At 42.2% G+C, this 19,186-nt stretch overlaps 1 protein-coding gene across 2 annotated transcripts in view; it reads left to right on the plus strand.

Annotated features, from left to right (window-relative positions):
- Window positions 1-19,186, plus strand: part of GALNTL6 (polypeptide N-acetylgalactosaminyltransferase like 6) — a 2,249,191-nt gene that overhangs the window by 1,698,731 nt on the left and 531,274 nt on the right. The window lies entirely within an intron of this gene.

Raw genomic sequence — 19,186 nt, forward strand, 5'->3', positions numbered from 1 at the left:
CAAACACACCAAGCCAAACTGACCAAAGTGCATTGCCAGTGAGCTTAAGATTCAGGTTTCTTCCACTTTGAGCTTTTCTGCTGCAGCAAATCCAGTTCAGCGGGACATCACAAAGAAAGTATCAGCCTTGGGGAATTCTTTTTGGCTACAGCCTGCAGCATTGCCCTGCTGAAGGAATCAAATCTCCAAAACATGACTAAGTGTAAGTGTAGAAATCTTCACCAGGACGAAGGTGCCAAAGGTATTCTGCCAGCGAGGGACCTACCTTGAGCATGAAATTCAAATTTCTCTTACTCTGAGCTTTGCCATCAAAATCAGTGTCTTCACCGAGACCTCGTCTGATCATCATCTGACTTTGTAGAGCCTTTTTTGGGCACAGTCTGCTGCCTTGCCCCACTGAAAAGTTTAGACTTCCATTTCAGAGACAAAGGGCCTGATTTAGAGCTTGTCGGATGAGTTACTCCGTGACAAACGTAATGGATATCCCATCATCTGTATTACTATCTCCATAGGCAATAATGAGATTGTAATACGGTGGATGGGATATCTGTCATGTTGCCGCTTAATGCTTCTTGCTTTATTTTTAACTTTAAATTCATGTCTCCAGTTCCCTTTACTGGATTTTTGTATTTTTGTTTTCATTTTATGTATTCAAATCTACTCATGTTTCTAAAAAGCTTTTGGATTTTTCTTGTATCTTGTTCTGAATTTTACTGTTACTGTTTTGGTACTGCATAAATATTTTACACCTTGCCTCTAAGTTGTCTGGCTGCTGTTTGCCATGGCTACCGGGGGTTGAGCTCAGGTTATTTTAGTGACTTTGGTGGTTCACCCTGACATGGATTGTGGGTACTGCTTGACGTGTGCCATTATTCCCCCCAACCAGCAACCCCAGCAACCCCAGGAACCCCAGGTTCTTAAGGCAGACAGCTCATAGTCACTAACGCTCACCCACATCACACACTCAGACACACAAATAACCACTCTCACAGTCACACACAATCTTTCTTCTAAGCATTCTAAAGGACTTTATGTATTTATTACGGTATTTAGTCTTTTGTTATCTTTTGGATATTTTTTCTTTTGTTATTTGTCTTTATTAGGTATTTTCCTCCTTACCTTTATTCCCTTGCACCTCCTTTTGCCTACCACCTCTGTAAAAAAGTGGGTTACTGGTTGACTTAGGGGAAACCCTTTTCAAACAGCAACCACCCTGATTATCTGGGTGGAAAAACAAGCAAACTCCAAATTAACATATGCTTAACTCTCTGGTAGCTTGGCATAAAGCAGTCAGGTTTACCTTAGAGGCAATGTATAAAGTGTTTATACAGGACTTCAAACAGTAATAAAATGAAAACACAACACAAGAAAAATCCCACACAAAGAAAAATATTGTACAATGTAATATTATTTGAGTTCATAACAACAAAAATCCAATCAGTAGAACCAGAGACATGCAATTTTAAAGATTTAAGTGAAACAGTGCTTAGAAACACAAAGCACCAACTTTAGTTTTCGGGTTGCGCTGGACTGGGACAACGACACAAGCTCAGGCCGACCATGATGTAGCACAGGTCAAATGAAGGGACCCAGTTAGACCTGCTGAACAAAATACCTTAACTACCTGTATGCAGAACATTGTGAGATCCAGCATTGAGGATGTGTTGCACATCAGTGATTCCGAGACACTGAAGGGCTGTGATGCAATGTCTGACGTCGGGGCTACAGCAGTTCCAATGCAGCTGTAAGGAAATGTCGGACTTTGCTTACAGAGCACCTTTAGGCCCACATCCAAGGGTACAGGCGTGGGTAGCACCACTTGGGGATGGGACTCACAGCAGACAGAGTCCAAGTGCCAGGTTCAATCAATCAATCAATGAGCATGACTTTTATAGTGTGACTAATCACCAGAGAGGGTATCCAGGCACTGAGGATCTTGCTGCGGGACTCAGTTTAATAGCCAGGTTTTGAGTTCCTTACTGAACTCCAGCAGCTAGGGTGATGTCTGAAGATGGAGTGGGATGTTCTTCCAGGCCCTTATCATGAGGAAGAAGAATGAGTGACTTCCACTGAGGCTTTGATGTATGGGAGGGGTTTGATCGAGGTGAATGGGGGCAGAGCGCAGGACTCTGGAAGGTTGGTGGAACTTCAGGTGGTGTTTGATGCATGCTGGTCCTTGGTTCTGAATGGCTTTAAATGTGTGAATCGGCATCTTGAAGTGGCACCTTTTCTGCATAGGGAGCCAGTGGAGTTTCCTGAGGTAGATAGTGGTGTGGGTCTGCTTGGGTAGGTCAAGGATGAGTCTGTCTTTAGAGTTCTGTATGGCCTGTAGTCTCTTCAGGATGAGAGGGGTGATTCCTCTGTAGAGAGTGTTACCCTAGTACTGCCAGTTGGTGATTAGGGTTTTGGTGAAGGTACATCCATTGTTGACAGGTGGAGGAGACTGCATTGATCTGATTCTTCATAGTGAGCTTGCTGTTCAGTACGATGCAAGGCTGTAGGTATGTTCTGTTGGAGTGGATGAGGGCCCTAGTTCTGAAGGCCACCAGGATTTGTTCCACACTGAGATATTGTTTCCAAAGATCAGTACTCCAGTTTTTCTTAGTGTTGAGGTTCAGACAGTTGTCTTTCATCCAATTGGTGATGTTTGTCCTACACATGTGGAATTTGGCCATCGTGATGGAGGGGTTCTTCTGATAATGAGAGGATGATCTGGGTGTCTTAGGCGTAGGAAATTATGTTTAGTTTGTGGGTTCTAATGGCCTACAACCAGGGGGGTCTTGTAGGTGTTGAAAAGGGTGGGGCTGAAGGATGAGCCTCGGGGGGTGCTGCAGATGATGCTCTTACATTCAGGGTTTTAGGGAGGAAGGCAGATTATTTGTGTTCTTCCTGTGAGGAAGAAGGCGATCCATCTGAGGCGGATCTCCTTGAATTTCAATGTGGTGGACTCTCTTGATAAGGGTGTGGTGGGATATAGTGTGGAATGCTGTTGAGAGGTCGAGGAGGTTCAAGGGCAGTTGCTTCCCTTAGTCAAGGAGGGCTCTGATGTTGTGTGTGGCGGCGATGAGGACAGTTTCAGTGCTATGGTTGATGCAAAATTCAGACTGGGCGATGTCCAGACGGTTGTTGTTCTGCAGGGGTTCCTTGAGTTGGCCGTTGATGGCCTTTTCGAGGACCTTATGGGGAGGGGGAGCATAGGGATGAGACAGAAGTTCTTGAATTTGCTGTGGGCAGTGGGATGGTTTTCTTGAAAAGGAGTTTGACTTCAGCATGTTTCTATTCACTGGAAAGGTGGCCGTGTTGATGGATGCATTGATGGAGAGTTTATCGCTGATTGATTTGCTTCCAAGGTTGAAAAGTGGTGGGGACAGGGGTCCATAGGTGCTCTTTAGTCGATGGAGTTCATGATGGCAGTGGTGCTTTGAGTGGTGAGCTGGTCCCAGGTGGTTAGCAGGTGGTCAGGATTCACCTCTGTGGAAGCGATGAGGTTGGAGTTTAAAGTTTTTGTAAATGTTGGTGATCTTTTTATGGAACAAATCCACCAGAATGTCACAGATTACCTGGCAGGGGGTGATTATGTTTTTGCAGGTGGTTGGAGACTTTTCTGTCCCTGAGTCTATGATCAGGAGGCCAGCCAACTAGCCTTTAGAGTCATTCTTATGGTTCTGGGTTTCTGATGCAGGCCCAGTCCTTACACACAGGTTGCAGGGCAACAGAATTGCCATACTTTCCACAGGTCCAAAGTTGTACTGAAGAGTTGGGTCTGATATTTATCTCTTGTGTCCACTTTGAAGTAGAGGAAGGTTCTGCGGGTTTCTGTCTCCCAGAGGTGCTTTTTATTTCCTGCCTCCCTCCCATGGCTCAAGTTTTTCTGAGGTTGGAAAATAGTAGTGTCAAATCCTTTGTAAGTGTGCTCAGGCAGTGCCTTTGTGATGTGCACATGTGGTAGGTGACAGCTCCTCCCTCTCATCAAGTCAGAGATGTCCCATTCAGCCAACACCTGTTCTCCCTTTGTGCTACACCTACTCATGTGACCCAAGATACAGGCTGCAGGCACAAAATGGTTATGAGAAGAAAATGCAAGCTTTCTAAAAGTGGCATTTTCAGAGTTGTGTCATAAAATCCAAGTTTACTATTGAAGAGGGTTCTAAATTACAATTCTACGCATACCAAACTCGACATCCCCACTTGCTCCCATTTGAAAGCTAGTGCTTATTAAATGTAGTTAAGGTAACCCAATGTTACCTGTGAGAAAGGATGGCCTTGCATTAGTGAAAAACAAGTTTAGGAGTTTTTCACTACCAGGACATGTAAAAATTTAAAGTATATGTCCAACATTTTAAATACACTGGATCCTGCCCTCTGTGCTGTTTAGGGCCTACCCTAGGACTGACATATATAATAGAAGGGGAGTTTAAGGCTTGGCACAGGTGTTATTTTCTGTGGTCAAATTGACAGTATAAAACTGCAGATACAGACTGCAACGCAGGCCTGAGACATGGCTTAAGGGACTACTTAAGTGAATGGCACAATCAGTGCTGGAGGCCCTCAAGTAGCATTTAATTTACAGGCCTTGGGTACATGTAGTACAACTTTTCTAGAGAATTACAAGTAAATTAAATTGTTCCATGTGGTTGTAAAACAATGATACCATGTTTAAAGGAGAAAGAATATACATTTTAGCATTGTTAGCAACAGTAAGGTGTGCAGATTCCTAAAAGCCTACAAAAACAGATTCAGAAAACAGCAGGGTGAAGGCAAACTGTCTGGGGATGACCCTTCAAAAAGGGCAAATTCTAACAACCTCTGTTTATGCTTTCCTTTCCCTCTGTCCATCTTTCCCTCAGTCCTTCTTAAGTCTGTTCTTGATGACAACATAGCCCATCTTATAGCTCCCTCCCAACCCAAAGATCACCACAGCTCATTTTACATCTTAGTTTACTTCACAGGTCACCGCGTGCTCGACCCACAGACAGCTCATTCGCTCTGAAATGTAAAGCCTGCGTTATCTTTGACATTGTAGAACGCAGCCAATCAGGTTGCCTCTGTCCTTGTTTGATTCAGGGATTAGAGCGTTTAACCATTACAATTATTCCTAACTCACTTCTCTCAATTAAAGAATTAGGAAAAGGCAGCCAATTCACGCTTTTTTTACAGTTTTTTTTACTGATTGATAGTTTCGTTGCTTTCGCAGCACCATCCTCTGCAATACTCTTCCCTTCCTGTTCTTTTAATAAGGATACAAACACACAATTGGCGTCTACCATAAATGCTTCTTCTTCTGTTCATAGTTTAACATTTTGTTCACAATTTGATTTTAATGTGTTCTTTCTGATGCTATTTGTCTGATGCTCCAAAGCCTAGAGTTTCATAGTGTGTAAGGTGAAATTTATAAACCAATTGAAGTATAAACTGGCGGTAGAAAACTTAGTTCAGACAGTATGCAAAAGGACAGAAAACGGTTCAAAAACATACTGTATAGGCTTCAGTGCAAAAAGTATGGACCATGCAAATCATACACTTTAAGCAGTTTTGCACATTGATCGCCCTGGACAGGTTGCTTACTACACGGAGGGGATTGTGCTTGAGCTTCTAATGGACATGCACTGCAAAGCTCAGTCCGTGGAGTAGAATGAACTGCTCTAGTTACCTTATCATCTCGCACATCAAAACACGTAAGTCACTAGCTGCGGCTGGCCACTTTAGGAGGGAGGGGGCTGGAGGGAAGCACACAATCACACACACACTCATTCTTTCACACAAGCATGCACACACGCACACACATCCATTAACAACACTCATAACATCCAAACATGCATGCACGCACCAAAAATTCATTTTAAAAGTTCACACACACTAATTCTTTCACATACATACGCACGCACATCCATTAACAACACTCGTAACATTTAAACATGCACGCACACACCAAACATTCATTTTAAAACATCACACACACACACACTTACCTTTTGCCTCGAGGTCCCAGGAGGGTTGGGACTGCTGCCTTCCCTCATTGGCTGATCTTAGGTCAGCCAATGAGGGAAGGCAGCAGTCCCAGTCTCGTCACAGAGTGGGATCGGGTCAGTGAGACTGCTGACCCCACCCCACTCTGTGTTGAAGTGTCACTGATTGATACTCGCCCTGGGCGCTTCAGGGCTTAAACCTAAAGCATCCAGGTTGAAGTCATTGGGTGACGCTTTCCTCGTCACCCAGGGGAGGGCCATTGAGGCACCTTTGCTGAGCCAATGAGGTCACGCCCATAGGAACTGTGACCTCCTCAGCCCAGCAAAGTTCAGCTCAGGCAGCCAGGAGTCTGCGCAAAACACACATGTCTCACTCCTGGCTGTCTGAGCTGAAAATGAAGAGTGTCTGTCAGGCTGACCTTTGTTCAGCCTGACAGACACTCTTCATGAGAGGCAAAAGGTGGGGGGACGTCATGTGCATGCGTGGAGTCCTGTCGACGAGTCAATCCCGAATTACTTTAAAAGACTGCTAATTTGGGGTCTTCACTGTTACTTTGAAATGTTATATGTTCATGCCTTTATTACTAAGTCCTAATCATTCTCAAGTTAACATAGACATTTAGGTTTAATTCCCACTGTATTTATTAATTTAAATGCTTAAAAGTGATCGGTAATTCAAAAACACTGCAAAATGGAGAGTAGCTGTTGTTTTTCATTTAAAACAGACAATGGACTTATGTTAAAAAATGCTCATATCTGATGTGCACGCATATATTTAGTATACAAACCTGTATTAGAAATTCAGTTATTTGGAGGATGTAGTTACAAGTGTTTCATCCATGCTTTATGCCACTCACCAAGCACTGGTATTTATTTCACTTGGCATTTAAATGTATGTTTAATTAGAAGTTCTGCATACTGCTGTGTATAGAATATAAATATATAGGTTCAGCATTGGGAAAGCATATATAAATATATACTTATGTGCACAGGCATAAATGGAGACATGTGTGCCTTTGAGGTAATATTCATCTTTATTGAATTCCCCAGGGGCTTTGATCTCTGAGGGAGGTTGGGAAGGAAGAATCACACGCCCCCTTTGTCCAACATGCGGTAGAGCACTGCTTGATTAGGGTTGCTTTGTGACTCCAGAAACTCTGGCCTGGTTATGGGTAGAGGTTTGTGAGTAAGTTTACCAGGTGGATCTAAAAGTGTATCTGCTGACACAGGCATCATCAGGACTCCTTGTTAGGTATGAGAGCCGGTAGATTTTCCATAAGCATTTCTTAGCTTAAATGCAGCACCACCAATGTTGTCATCAAGCTAGGAGACCTTCCATTCTCTAACTGACTCTCTTGGAACTTCCCCACCCTAGACACTGTCAGCATTCCTAGCATGCGCTACATATGTGCATTTAAAGGAACCACTCATACATTACAGCTACAATACATCCCCCTTAAATAACAATAATGTCTTCCAACGTATGCTCATCTCTCCAGGTGGTTACAAAGCAATATGACGGGCGTCTACAGGATCTGCGGTCTGGCCCCGGAAACACTGATCCATCAGATATGCCTCTGTAGAAGTAAAATGGTGGACAATAAATGGCTCCTTTGACCAGACTGGCTTCAAAGGGGGCTGCGCACAATCCCCTTTAAATCCAGCCACAATCCAGCTGGTGATTGTGGCTGGATTTAAAGGGGACGATGTGCAGCTTAGCTGCAGACTCTATGAAATGTTTGGACAAACTAGGGAGACAGCTCCCAGAGATTGAGAATTTAAGACATTCACACATAAACCTGTAATAATCCACAATTATGTTTGCATACTCCAAAATTTGACTTTTTAGTATTTTGTGATTTTCTTACTTGTGTTTGTTGTTTGTGTAATGGATAATTAACCGAACACTATTAAATAAAACTGAAAATAAAAAGGAAATAGTGTTCCACTAGCATACCAGGAAACTTCCGGCAAAGAGAGCTATTATTTCTTGATGTAATCTTTAAACCAGCTAGGTATCCTTCTGGATTTTGTAGTTGCTTTAACGTAAGCCAATATTCCATTATATAGGGGGTCATTATGAACACGGCGGTAAACACCGCCGTGTTCATGCTGGTGGTCTTTCCATAGACCTCCAGCCCCCTTGAGACCCTGCCGGCCACATTACGAACATTCTGCTGGGCCGGCGGGCGGAAGCATTGTTTCCGCCCGCCGGCCCACTGGACATTGCAGATAGCTCCACATGGAGTCGTCGTCAATGCCGCTGTGCGGCGGGTTCAGCAGCACCCGTCACGCATATCACTGCCCGTAAATCGGGCAGTGACCTGTATGATGGGGCACTGCACGGGAGCCCCTGCACTACCCATGCCAAGTGCGTGGCCAGTGCAGGGGCCCCAAGGGGGCCCGTAAGCACCCCTTCAGCCAGCCTTTCCACCAGGGAAAGGTTGGAGGAAACAGGGTACATTATCCAGATGGCAGCGCTGCCCTGTCGAATAATGTAATCTGCCATCGTCAGGCTGCCTGTCGGCGGTACCTGGCGGTGGCGGAGGGCCGCCTCCCTGTGTTTATTATATGGTGGTTCAGACCGCCATGCCGGTGGCGGTCTTTGACGCTGCTCCCGGCATGGAGGTCTAAACTTCAGGGTTCATAATGAGCCCCATAATCTTTAAGACGCGTAGGTATACTCATGGATCTTGTGGTTGGCCTAACCGGAAGACCGTTTTCAAAGGTACCCCTCCTGGAACAGCTATCAAATGGAGGTAAAACATCAAGATCACTCCTCACATCCATATCATTACTGTGTGTGTGCTTCTGGCAGGACAGATGTCCCTATTACAAGAATACCTCACCAAACTGGACATGCTCCATGTACAACATGTATGAACAGTTACCACATTTGTCTTGATGGAAGTAACAGTGACGGAACCCATAACCTTGGTTACACCCTTCCTTTCCTAAAATGGTTTCCTTACTAAAACAAGATCCCCCGCATTCTACTTCTTGCCTTTGACCACATTTTTATAATCATATCTAAGTTCATACCTTTGCTGGTAACATCTTAGTTTGTTTCCCATTACTTCCTCGTCCAACCCAGTAGTTCTCTTGGGTGACACCCAGCCGGGTTCAACTTAGAAGTAGCCACTCTGCCTTGAAATGACTCACAAGGGAATCTTTGTGTCACATAGTTAGGGGTAGTGCAATGTGTCCACCAAATTTCCCTGAGTGTCCCCTTGAGTGGAATTCTGGTGTTTATAACTCTCTGCACACAAGCCTTCACAATTCTGTTCATTCGTCCTGAAAGGCATTAGCCTGTGGCACATAGTGAGTTTTCTTTTGTTATACCAAACTAAAATAACAAAGTTATACCAAAATCATTACAAAATTCTCCCGTGAGGTAAACTGTACCCCATTATCCTTGATTAGATACTTGGGCATCCCCTCCTTCACAAACAAATCTTTGAGGAAATCCAACACTGTCCTGGTAGATACCGTACTCACACAATTGATTGACATCTATACCTTTCTCTTACTCAGGCCTTGGTGAGACTCCTAGCAAGATGTCCCTCATAGCTCAAGTAGATTACCTTTGATCTTATGCTCTTAGGAGGAATTACCTTTTCTCCCCTCATAAGGCGATCTTGGTGCAGTGTGAGTTTGTTCTTTACAAACCAAAACAGCGTCAAGTCCAGATCTAATGCCTTGTAATAAAGCCACCCCTTCACTATATAGGTCTTGACTACACGAATCAACTCATCCTCCTCCTAACCCTTCAACAGCTTATCCGTTATTGTGGCTGGTTCCTCAATCCAGCTCACACAACTCAAATCGCAGTTGGCTTCATTGCATGTGCCTTCTACTGGCAAACGTGATAAAGAGTCAACTGCCTCATTCACCAACCCAGGAAGGTACTGCACTTGAAAATTAAATTATTCCAGTTCTTCACTCCAATATTTGAGTCTGGGAGTGAGCCTTTCACTGTGATTGCAGGAGAAAATTTGAACCAGGGGGTGGTGATTATACAGACTAAGAAGTTAATACCTCACAAATAAAACGTAGTGTCTCATAGCCCAGACTATGGCTAAGGCTTCTCATTCAATACAAGAATAATGATCTTCTGCTTTCTTAAGTGTCCTTGAAATGAACACACCGCTTTCTCCTCCGCATCCACTGCCTGGATATGTTCAGCACCCAGCCCCTTGAAACTGGCATCTGTGGCTAAGATACTCTTCTTTTTTGTGCCAAAATGACCAAAGGTAGGCATTTTGCTGATTTCCATTTTCACTTTCTTAAACGACATATCACAATCATCTGACCATGCAAACACAACCCCTTTATTTGACAGCAATATGTTGGGCTCACCACACTCTCAAACACCTTTATAAACTAAGAGTAAAACTCTGCAACTTCTAGGAATGTCCTTATTTGTTTCTTGCCACCTGGTGTGGAGCACCCACTATACTATTCACCAACTTCAATTTATGATGAATTCCCACAACCAATATGACATGACCTAAGTGGGTGACCAATATAACTCCTATTTTGTCTTTCTGTCTTTTCACAGTAAGACCTCTGTCTATTAGCCACCTCAATACCCTCCTAAACATATCATTATGCTTGCCTGCATCCTTACCATAAATAAGGATGCCATTCTAGAAAGACAAAATGTCACATATCTCTCAAAGGACCATTTTCATGATCCTCTGAAAACAGGCCAGGACTAGCCCAAAAGGCATCCTCACAAATCGAAATGCCCCTAGCAGTGTTACAAAAGATGTCAAGTATCTTGAATCTTTGTGTAGCTGTACCTGGTGGTATACTGACAAGAGGTCTCTAACATTGGAAATGTTTGCATCTTCCAACATGGTAATGGTTTTTGAAATTTTGGAAAGTGGTTGGCTGTCCATCAAAATCCATTTATTAAGATCCCGCAGGTCTACACACATTCTGATGGTCTTTACCCCATCCTTGGGTGCTAACATTATTGGCGTCAAAAACTCAGATAATTCAATGTCTTCAATAATCCTAAAATCCAATAATCTGTCCAACTCCTTCTTTAGTGGCTCAAGCATCATTTAGGAATTTGAAATAACTTGTGCACAAAAGGCTTTTCACCCTTCTTAAGCATAATAGGGTGTTGACAATTTTTAAGTAATCCCAACTCATCTTTGAATACCTCCAGGAATTCCTTTTAAAAATATTCCCCTCCCCCACAATAATCAACCAGCATGATCTGGCCACATGCACTCATGATAGAATTCAGAATTCTATCCATATCGTTTTGATGCCTCCAACTCAGGAGGTTGTTCCCCATTTTAGCCACATAGATTTTCCCAATAGTTTCCCGATCCTTGAATCCAATTCTCTTGACTACATATCTCAACACATCAATATGCTTGCTACCATAACTGACAGGATTGATGAATGGAGGAAGTAACTCCATTTATTTATTGGTAATCTTGTCATCCCAAATCTTCTTCCCAATTATGTTAAAGAGGGATCCATAGTGTGCCAATACCACAAACATCTTACCACCAATATCAATCTCACACTCAGGCATGACCACCTCACCAGCATCCACCTCACCAATGCTGTTTGTCACATTCAGGACCGAGTTCACAATCCCAATGTCACATTCTCCAATGCTCATACTTTTTCAGTAGATATGAAAACTTTAGCATAACCATTTGGATAACTAGATATATGTCCAAAACTTCCACATCTATAACACTCAAGTTTATGAGTGTCAGATGAAGTCTTAAACTTAATTCCAGAAGCTATTTAAGAAAATTCCCTTCCATGTTCTGCTATATTTCCCCTTCAGCAACTTCATGTATGCTGCTTTGCACTGGAATATTGTCAGGCACTGCAACATGATTTCTGAATTCCTTCACCCAACCAGATGTGCCATCCACTCCTTACACAATCACAATGGCTTCTTTGATTGAGGTATTAATGGACAGTCATTGTTCATGCACCCTACTACTATTGGCACATCTTACTAGTTGATCCCTTACCAGTTCTTCAAATTCTCAGGTTTGGGCCAAGGTTTTGAGCAAAGCAACATAGTTGCCTACTTTCTTGGTACATTTCTGTGCCCAAAAGAAGAACTTGTGTCTTTCCAACACAGCATTTATTTGTGGTCCAAATATTGTTGCAACATTGACATTTTCATTGACATTTCAAAGAGATCAGAGTGTTCTTCATCTCCATTATTAATTGGTAGTTTGTCAGTGCTCTCATAAATATTGCAACCCTCTATTTGTAGGTTATGCAATAAAATAGTCTGCTTCCTGACTGCAGATATCTTTTCCCCGCCAAAGGCTACTAGATAAGAATCAAATAGTTTCTTACATTGTTTCCATGGAAGCATGGGCTCTTCTTTCTCGGACAGAAAAGTTGGAGGCTGAGACATATTGATGACAGATATGTTCACAATAACATATATATATTACCAGAATGCTTTACCTTAAATGCATTGCCACTCTTTTAGATTGCTGCTGAATATTGTATTTTTCCTTGCAAGCACACCACAATGTTCAGTTTACTGTTCTACAGTGCTCTGTTTTACTGTGCCAATGTTAGGTCCTGTGATTTCCTACAGGAGCTGTAAATGTGCAATGTTCTGATTAATAAATTGTATGCACTGTTCCAGTGAATGCGGATTTCCCTGATTCAAAATGGCAGCCTCTCGTCATGCACAATGGCTTAAAAAAACATCATGACGAGGGCTGTACTGTGCATCCTCATGTTTGTTGACCTCACGCAGAATCTAGAATGATGGATTCTGCTGATTCCCCTTGCTTGAGCTTTTGCTGAGCATGCCAACTTGTGCGGGGACTGCCACATAAAATTACGCTTGTTTGAGCTGCTTGAGTTTCCAAAATGACGGTTAAACACAATGGTACTTTTTTCGCACAGTCTGATGTTTGTTACCTTTTTCCCCCACTGTCCAATGTCTTGTGCCAATCGTCTAATTGCCAATGTGCCACAACTTCAAATTCCTCATCCATTTGCAGTGATCGGTTAACATGGTTATGCATGAGTCCTCAGGGGAGTTGTTGGTGTGAGCTTGTCCCCTGTCAAGCACCGCTCATCTTCAGTTTTATGAAGTGGAGCCAGTAGATTTTCCATAAGCATTTATTGATTAAAATGCTGTACCAGCAACGTTGTCTTGTTACACCTGCAGAAGGCTTCACAGTGATGGGGGCAAGAACTAAAGGAAAGCCCACCTACATGTCAAGAAGCTCCCTAAATGTACTCTACACCCCCTGCAATGGAAGCAGCTTTAATGGTCTGCAAACCAGGAAGCCCTAGACAAAAGCACAATACCTCACTCCTATGAGCCTAAGCCAACAGGTCAGAGTATTTCCACTGTAATTAAAGGCAAAATCTAGTCAAACATAATTTGCTGTCAACAACATACATGTCGAGAATGTTCTCTATGTTCAACACAGTTCTAAGTGCTCATCTTCCTTCTACCATTAACCTGGCTACTTCAAAACGACAGCACCCAGAAAATAAAGTTTCATGCACTTCTAGACACATTTCCTAGTTCCAGGAGACATTGAAAGCTTTGATTCATTCCCCTAGCAGACATGAGGGAGAAAAGACTAAATGGAGTGATAACGCGTCCCTTTATGATAATTTATTGCACATCAGGACTCCTTTCAGGCCAATGAATCTTTTGACTCAGTTGAGAGACACCTTAGGACGAGATATCTAATCAATACGTCAATCAATACGTCTATAATGTCATCAATATTTATCACAACAATACATTTCACTTTAGTCAAAGTCATTAATCAATTCAAAACACTACCATGACCTTGCAGTCATGAATAACCACACCAGTTTAGTAGAATTTTATGAGTTTTATTCCCTATTGTTTACAATTCTAAAAGCAGATGCATCAATCTCAAAACCAAGAAACATAATAGCATAGTCACGATATGGCAACTCTGATAAGATTTCATTAAGGCAAGAATCACACACATCAGAACATAACACAGCGTGAAAATAGATCAATTTAGCAGAGTGTCAATAACGCGTCAGTTCAACAAAGCATAGTCTCAGTTGTTTGTTTATTTGCGTCAGTTTAGTGAACACCTGTCCTAACCACTAATTAGCATTAGCATGTTGGGCTTCATGCAAAACGATTTAGAGCACCAATTTGGAAAACATCTAACTATGGTCTCTGTGAAAAGCAAGCAGTTGGTACCTAGAAAGGAAAAACAAACAGACATATCACAAATGCATTGTCATAATTACCCTCCAAGGTTTAGGTCAGCACACAGGTTCAGTCTTCGTCTTCAGGACATCAGTCAAATCGCCATCAGTCAGAACTCGGCTCCGGGGCAAAAAGGGGAACTTCCCTCATAAGGAGGTAAAGTGTAAAAATGGGCAATCTAAGGACGAGGATGGTTCTAAGCGAACCAATAAGTCACCAAACAGAGTGACATAGTTTCTGGATAAAATCAATAGCATTCCCTAACCCACCTAAATGGCTCCCCGTGTCATGGCTTTTTATTCCTTTTTCGTTGTACATTCCCCCAAAATGTTATTGGACATTTGTTGTACCCCACTATCTTTAACCTATCAGAAAATGCATTAGGTCATTGATCTTTCTCCCCATATTATTTTACAAGTCTCTCACTGGTTCTCCTGTTCGATGTCTTCAGAGGTGGCAATTCCGATATGATTTCATCTTTCTGTAATTCTTTGCACATCTTTTGGTCAGTAGCTCCATTGTCTTCACTGGTTTGAATGACCTTGTACATTACATTAATCTACACTGTTTCATTTTGTTTTAATAATTTCTACAAGCAATGAAGAATGCATGAGAACAGATCTAGCATGGTTACATTCCGCTTCTAGTTTGAAGAAAACAAGAGGTCATGTCCTTTGCGAGTCAGCACACTGCAAGATAGGAAAAATACATTTAATATGAGAGCCAAGCATCTAAGCTTCGGCTTATGCTAAGTTAAGGCCTACAAGGATTTTAGCACGAATTCAATAACACAATGATTAATAATTAGTATAGAACCTATTCAATATAATAATTTATAAACATTTTAGTCATCATTATTAGTCCATGTATACATTGGTGGACACTCCCCGTGGTCACATTTCAAGTGCACGTTTAAGCAAAATCACTACATCTGTTTCTATATGGCATAATCACACATTAATTCATAAAACATTTCATGTTAATATAGATTATATAAGCTACGCTCTCTCATTAGTGAGGGGCTCCTGTGGGGTGCTGACACTCTCCTGGCAGCCACCGAGCTATTAAAACCATTGTGGGTCCTCTGCCCTTCCTGGGGCACCACTCTCAAGTAATATGTAAATGTTGTTTGCGGCCCAATGGTTTTTGTTGCGATCATTATAGCTTGTGTCAGTGGCTTTGAAGAGCCTATCGCTGTGCTCTCTTTTTCTTATTGTGGTAAACTGTAGCTGCGTGCCCCTGCCCCAGAAGAGCGGCACCAGGAATATTTGTTTTTGAATGCGCAATTCAATTTTAATGCCTACTCAGGCCATAAAGAATTTACTCAACATGCCATCTGTGGTCATATAAAACTACTCGCTCAGCCTGCTCTCGTGTGCACAGTTTCTTATCCGAGCTCTGTGGAGATAGAGAGGTAGGATTCCACCCAGTGGCTCACGGGGATAGACAGAGTTCCTTTTAACAACCCTGGCCTATGGGACAAAAACAAGATCAGAGACGAAGAGCCTCTTACGTTTAACTGACAGCTAGAGGACGTCATATTTCACTCCTTATGCGTCATATTACAAACCTGCTACATTATACAGGTGAGTGAACGATTAAAGATTTCTAATATTAATTCAACAAAACACCTAAATACTTAAGAATACTTAAAGTCTATGATGATCGAAAACTGTATCACAAAACTAAAGGACAAACCCGGACAGTGTGTGACTCTGATGTTTAGTTCAGGAATGTCATTGTTTAGCTAGTTGAGGAGAATACAAATAATAAATAATGCTTGTGGATCTTAATCTCTGTAATTAAACTTTTATTTCGTTCATCGTTGAAGCCTCCATTTATGCAGCCACGTGCTTCTATTATAATCGCACAGTTCGCTCATGCTCATAATACAATGTATTAACATTGTTTTTTTTGTTTTGTTTTCTAAAAAGACGTTTTTTATTGAGTCAAGTACAAGAACATTAACTTAACATTGCCAGGACAGAGATATGCAGTTGTGAATATATATGCATAAAGAATATTGTACTTATAAATGCATATTAAACATGTGCATGAATTAGGCATATACAGCAATATAGTATCAAAGACTCCAAGTTTGAATAAAGAAAGAAGAAAGAGAGAGGGAGAGGGAGAGGAGCTATAGGGTTAGAAAAGGGAATCAAGTGATAGCCATGTGGAGAGAGAGGTAATAGACATTAGTTACAGTGAATGTAAGATGAAATAAGTATATATAAGAAGAAAACCAGGAAATATATTGACATTTTTAAAAAGGAGGAGAAAAATCAATTTCCTTCGCAGTGCGTGAGAGATAGTTACTTAATGGCAACCATAGCTGATGACGTTTGAAGAAAGTTCCTGTTGAATCAAACTTGTAGCTGTCAAGTCTATGATGATAACATACAGAATTCCACCACTGACTGAGAGTAATGTTCTTCGAAGATTTCCAGTTAGAAGTAATAATAGAGATTGCAATAGAAAGCAAAAGGTCCACCAATTTTCCAAGAGGCCTAAATGAACTCCAGATATCGTGTATGCCACCCAAAAACAATAATTCATATGACATTGGTAACGAGATCTGAGCTATTGCTGAAATGCGAGACCATATTGAGGACCAAAAAATAGATAGGGATGGACAGGAAAAAAACATGTGAAAGTCAGTACCCTGCTGAGTGTGGCAGCACCAACAATTGTCATTTTGTGCAAGTTTGAGTTTGTAAAGGCGTACACGAGTGTAGAAAAGTCTATTATAAAACAAATATAGGGTCTGTGTGAGGCTTGCAGTGCGTGCAGTGGAATGTATCTTATACCATATTCTATCCCATAAAGAAGTTGGCCAAACAACACCAAGATCTGATTCCCACAATGTCTCAATAGGTGATTTGAGTCTAGGTGAAACAGATGTTATTAAAAGTTTATAAATTCCAGCTGCCCTAGGATAATTAGAAGTTACAATCGGGTGTGGAGATGATGCAAGAGAAGAATGATTATGATGTATACGTTTATTGAGGGCCTCTTAGACTAGAGTAGAAAGAATGATATATTGGGATTTCATGCGAATAGGGAGAATATAACTGAGAGAGTAGTAAAAGGGATGATAGAGTCTTTATGATATAATTGGGAAATGAGAAGAATACCTTTAGTCATCCAAGCCTTCCACCACAAGGTTTTACCTTGTTTCCTAAGCAAACTATTGTGCCAAATAGGACTGTTAAAGAATTGATTAATGGGGGTAAGATGCGAAATAAAAAAAGGTTTCAGTATTTGACTGAATGGGAGATAGTGCTGGGCAACCAGAATTTTGGGGGGGTAGACATAAATATAATGATGTGTTTATGGGAAAAGGGAGAAATAAATGTTTCTTCCAAAGAGAACCATAGCTTTTTAGGGGCATCATTGAGTGTAGATAAATAGGGATGTATTTGCTTAATGCCAAAAGATTTGTGATAAGTTATAAAGTCAGGGAAATCAACTCCACCTTGTACTTTAGGAAGTTTTAATTTCGAGAGAGAGATTCTGGATTGTTTACCGTTCCACAGGAACTTGGATAGAATTTTATCAATTGAACTAAAAAATAGTTTAGGTATCTTAATAGGAAGCATCATAAGGAAGAAGTTAATGATAGGGAGAAGCATCCTCTTAATGGTGTCCAAGCGGCCCCACCACGTGAGATATAACGGAGACCATGTCTGTGTGAGATCTACAAGCTTTGCAGACAAGATTTCTAAATTAGTCCTTAATGTATCTTTGAGAGTAGTGCAGTACCATACCCGTAGGCATTTAATCTTAGAAGAATTCCAAGATAATCCTGCATCAAGGAATTCAGAGCCAGTGCAATGAGCATTAAGTGGTAAGACCACTGTTTTGTTTCTTCCAAAGAGAACCATAGCTTTTTAGGGGCATCATTGAGTGTAGATAAATAGGGATGTATTTGCTTAATGCCAAAAGATTTGTGATAAGTTATAAAGTTAGGGAAATTAACTCCACCTTGTACTTTAGGAAGTTTTAATTTCGAGAGAGAGATTCTGGATTGTTTACCGTTCCACAGGAACTTGGATAGAATTTTATCAATTGAACTAAAAAATTGTTTAGGTATCTTAATAGGAAGCATCATAAGGAAGAAGTTAATGATAGGGAGAAGCATAATCTTAATGGTGTCCAAGCGGCCCTACCACGTGAGATATAACGGAGACCATGTCTGTGTGAGATCTACAAGCTTTGCAGACAAGATTTCTAAATTAGTCCTTAATGTATCCTTGAGAGTAGTGCAGTACCATACCCCCAGGCATTTAGGGGGTCATTCCGACCCGCGAATGACGGAAAGCACCGCCAACAGGCTGGCGGTGCTTCCTGGGCCATTCCGACCGCGGCTGTAAAGCCGCGGTCGGAAAACCAGGTCCGGCGGTTTTCCGCCGGATTAACCCCGGCTGGCCGAATCCTCCAGCCTCCAGCCGATTCTGACCCCCTTCCCGCCAGCCTGTTCCTGGCGGTTTTTACCGCCAGGAAGAGGCTGGCGGGAACGGGTGTCCCGGGGCCCCTGGGGGCCCCTGCACTGCCCATGCCAATGGCATGGGCATTGCAGGAGCCCCCTAACAAGGCCCCAGTATGCTTTTCACTGTCTGCCTAGCAGACAGTGAAAAGCGCGACGGGTGGAACTGCACCCGTCGCACACCTACAACACCGCCGGCTCCATTCGGAGCCGGCTTCAGTGTTGCAGGCCGCTTTCCCGCTAGGCCGGCGGGTGCTATTTTGGCTAGCGCCCGACGGCCCAGCGGGAAAGTCAGAATGGCCCCAGCGGTCTTCCGACCACGGAGTGGCCATATGGCGGTTCCAGCCAGGCGGGCGGCGACCACCGACCGCCTCGGTTGGAATGAGGCCTTTAATCTTAGAAGAATTCCAAGATAATCCTGCATCAAGGAATACAGAGCCAGTGCAATGAGCATTAAGTGGTAAGACCTCTGTTTTGTCTATATTAAGTTTATAGCCAGATACA

This window comes from Pleurodeles waltl, chromosome 1_2 (genome assembly GCF_031143425.1).
Source record: "Pleurodeles waltl isolate 20211129_DDA chromosome 1_2, aPleWal1.hap1.20221129, whole genome shotgun sequence".
Classification (NCBI taxonomy): domain Eukaryota; kingdom Metazoa; phylum Chordata; class Amphibia; order Caudata; family Salamandridae; genus Pleurodeles; species Pleurodeles waltl.